We start from the raw sequence: 4594 nt of genomic DNA, 5'->3' as shown, positions 1-4594 counted from the left end.
GGGGAGGGTATGGGGGACTTTTGGGATAGCATTGGAAATGTAATTGGGGAAAATACCTAATAAAAATATTAAAAAAATAAAATTTTAAAAAAAGGAAATACTACTACATTTTATGTTGATGCATTCAAATGGATACTGTACTAAGGAAACTAAACACAGTGAGGCAAGCCACATGATTTACAGGAAGAAAGCTTTGTAAGTAATTCACTCAAGTGATGTTTACACTGAAAAGCACTGCAGGGCCTACTGAAGTGATAGCAAAAATGTGTTTATAAACTATTATTACACTACTGAAATGTCAATCGCATTAGGCTATCACATCTGTAGGGGGACAGACAGTGCAGGTCACAGATGGCATTGCTAAATGATCATTTGTGACTGGGTTAACCCTAGTAACTAACAAGTACTTTTGATCCCATTATAGCAAAGGCAATGATACTGATGAAATTCTTTCCCAGTGTCTGCTCACCCCCTGGTGGAGAAAATAAGTAACTACACACTCATAATGCTTTGCCATCAGCAGTAAGAAACAAGGGCTGAGAATACCAGGACCCTTGACCCTAAGGATTCATTTCCAGGTGCTGTTGAAAACTGCGATCATTGTTTCACTAATTGTTACCTCACATAGCCCCTCCCCTACACATATGGACAGTAGAGATGTGGGTTTTTGCCTATTGTCACATGTCGTGTTTTTGGAAGAAGTGAAATACAGTAAAGCAACTTTTGAAAAATGTGCATGTGTGTGCTGGCATGCTTGAATGTGGAGATCAGTGGGCAAGCTCAATGCTGGCCTCATCTTGTTTGAGTCAGGGTCTCTTTGTTGTTCATGGCTATGTAATCCAGGCTAGCTATGTAGTCCTATGAGCTTCAGAAATTCTCCATCTTTGCCCTCCAATTGCAGAAGTTGCAAGTGACCTTGCCCAGCTTTAGGTAGGTGAGTTTTAGAGAGAGAGAAACAATACATTGAAGTGAGTGAGTAGTTACCATATTTGCTTACACAGAATATGATCTACAAAATCAAGTTTGGCAACTTCAGCCACACACTGAGCTTAAGCCTGGACTGAGCTATATTCACATACATGCACGCATTTATGCACACAAAAGATGGGGGCTTCCAACATACAGCATGGAACTCTGGTATGTAAAGAACTTCAAAGGGAACTGTAAGGTCCAGGAAGCGTCCTCAAGCTAAGCCTCTGGCTCCTGACTCACCAGTCCTCCAGACTTATTAAAACCGGATGTCCTCTTCTTCAAAATGATAAGACTTGAAGTCTTCTCCGGACAGCAGTCTTCTTCCAGCTCTGGTTCCAGAGGCCCCTGGATTATGCACGGAGAGTCCCTGAAACCTCAGGCCTTGCTATGGCCATTCGTTCAATTACAGCTGTCCACTCCTCAAAGGACCTAAGCATAAAGCTTTCCATGGGGCTTGGGTCTTCATATTTACAGGCAACTGTTACATAAAACATGCAGTGAGCATGCACACACCTTTGCCTGTGGCCTTAGGAGACAGCTGTGAGACGTGTGTAGCAGATAACTCCTCGTTCCACCTCCAATTACCCCAAATGGTAGAGCGATGGAAGACAAACCACAGCCATGATGAAGGGATTGCCCATATCCCACTTAGTACTTCTGCAAGTCAGTTAGCATTTCTCCCATGAAAATCTTATTTGTTCCTCTCACCTTTCAGTGATCTCCGAATGGCTATATGAAATAATGCATGGAAAAAAGATTTTAAGTTACTATTATTTGTAGATATATCTCATTTAAAAATCCAATGTCCTTTGTGCTTTTACAATGAACTGATTTGCATAATTGAGCCATTCAGAATATAATCAATGATAATGTCTAGAGATCCATCCAATTATCAAGCATTTGGCAGCTGAACTGGTTCCAATGTGAGTCTAATTTTATATGTGAAACATTCTTGACAGAGGGCATGTTTGTAATACAGTTTTGTAACCCTCAGTGAGAGCTTATCACAACCAACTACGTTCTGCCTTGTCCCTGTTGTTGGCACAGCTCTGACTACACCAGGCTCCTCCCCCTACTCCTTTTAGAAGGGAGAACTTACTGTCCCAAGCAAAATTCCCAGGAATCTAAAAGCCTAGGGAAGCCATATTTAGAAGTATATGAAGGGCTTGTGATACAGACCGGTCACAGAGCAAATACCCAGTCAGCATGTACCTGGCTTGAGTTTAATTACCAGTTCTGAAAACAACAGAAAACAGGGCACCCAAAATGCTTTAAATAGGCAGAAAAATGAATGGAAGTGAAGGCTTCTAAGTTGGAGAACTTCTGTGTGTTTGGACATGAACAGAGCAAAGGCAGGCATCAACTATTATTTGCAGAACAAAGAATGAATAACCATGCTTATTATATTTAAATGCCATTATCCAATGAAATCTTAGCTTTCCATAATCACTTATAAAAGTGAAATTGAGACTTACTTGCATACATGAAATAAAAAAGCATAAATAAACTTCTAGAAATGTACATATCTCATTATTTTCAGATAGATTATGATGAGTTCTCTTTATTAAAAACTACCATTTTAGGAGAAGTGCAAAATAACTTGTGACTTGTTTGGCAGCCCTTTGCAACTGGGTGCAAGTCAAACTTATCTCATAGCCAATGTCACCAAGGAATCGGCACAACAACCTGGAGTTGCATCAGTGTGCTGCCGCCTTCCTTACACCAAAACCAGACTAGACAAAAATAAGAGATCCAGATGCCTGTGAGAATCCAGCTGTGCTAAAAGTGATTTATTTCATGGACTGCACAGAGAATGCTTCTTGCTATTAGGAGCTTTAGTGCTGGTTTTTGTCAAATATAATTAAAATGCATGTATGTAAGTAAAAATGAATCTGTTGAGTTTATTATTTTGGGATATCAAAATGTAGACTTTCACCACATCTTTCTCAAAATAATTCCAAGAACACTGAAACACATGCATGTTTGCAGACTTTATCTGCTTATAAAGGTTATTTGGAAATCTGTAACTACAGGTCATTTCTGCTGCCTCTGCTTACGTGGGAGATTGCACAATGGAGTATAGTCAGAGAACAAGAACAATATATAATGAAAGTGAGACATCTTTATAGGTGCAGCCAATTTAGAGTTGGGCCAAAATCAACAGCTCCTCAAGCTGGATTATGTAAGATGTCTGATGCCATGTTATTAAGTCTCTGTTATCATTTGCTCTTCTGAAGCTTCTTAATTTGAAAGATTATTAAATATATTTTAATGGACACTCAATTTACTAGTTATATTTTCTGAACTGCTCTTTCACATTTTAGGGGCATCAGTAGCCATGTGAAATTAATGAAGAGTAGATATAATTATGTTAGCACTCAGGTCTGTATAAAGATACAAACTTATTTCAGACTACATGACCGTGACCTTATGGTTGCTTTTGAGCAAACAAATAGAAACCATTCAGCAGGTTGAAAACTTTCCACTGCATCTGGTTGTGGAGAGCAGAGCTCAGTTCATCAGAAGAACGTTTTAAATAACAGATCACCAAGGAGAACAAAGACAAGGAAGTACAGATGGAAAATTCCATGGGAACTTCACAGTTGCATATTCCTCTCTCCTTGAAGGGGAATGTCTGTTGTACAGACCATTTCCCTCTCCCCTGAGTGGATCAGAGGTCAGAGTTACTCTTAGACACAGGGCTGTTAGTAGGATCTCCCTTATCATCACACTTCTGCCATCAGTGCACACAGACAGGGACTCAGAAAACATCTCCTGCTGTTAGTTCCCCAGAAAGGAGTTCCTTGGGTGTTTCCAGCCATTACCAAGGACAGCCACTGGGCACTTTACTTTCACTATGCTACACATGCAACTAGTCCTGGAAATGAATCATGATGACATTTCCAGAATCTATTTTCCTTTCCAAACCCAGTAAAGCTAAAAACATTTGTTATTACCGGTATCAGTTCTTGGTATCTTTCTGAATCTCTGTTTAGAAACATAAATGCATACATTGTCCAGAGACTACTATTTTTGTACTAACTTATCACTTGGCCATTCAGAGCCACTCTTACATAAAGTACTGTCATTCGACCTAGGGATCCAGTAGACCAAAGTCCTTGCCTTGTCTGAGATGCTGGGGAATAAGAAGTGCTAGCAGATAAGAAGCTAAGTTATTACGATTAGGAGCAGCTCCTGTAAACAGGGTAAGGAGGTCTATGGAGACAGAAATGTCACACAAGGCACGAAAGGAGGCTTCTCTGAGCAAACGGTATTTATTAAGCTAAGATCAGGACAAGCTATACAATACAGTGACATTATCTATAACATGGCTGTAGAGAATGCTGATCTCAGGAAGGCTTCAGTAAGAAATAAACCCACACATCTCTAAGAGATGTACTCTTTATCAAAACGGAATGGCACACATGCTTAGTATTACAGAATACAAAGAAAGATAGTCTGAGTTGCTATAAAGTTGCTATGTGTACAATATTTTAAACACTTCCATATAAATATGTATATGTTTTTAAGGGGTATTCCTAGACTCATTACTATGAATTTTATAAACATGAAAACATGGTTTTACATACAACTTTATTACATGAATAAAAATAAATACCTC

Source organism: Mus caroli, chromosome 4 (genome assembly GCF_900094665.2).
Source record: "Mus caroli chromosome 4, CAROLI_EIJ_v1.1, whole genome shotgun sequence".
In the NCBI taxonomy this organism is placed as follows: domain Eukaryota; kingdom Metazoa; phylum Chordata; class Mammalia; order Rodentia; family Muridae; genus Mus; species Mus caroli.
Note: the sequence above shows the minus strand (reverse complement) of the source record.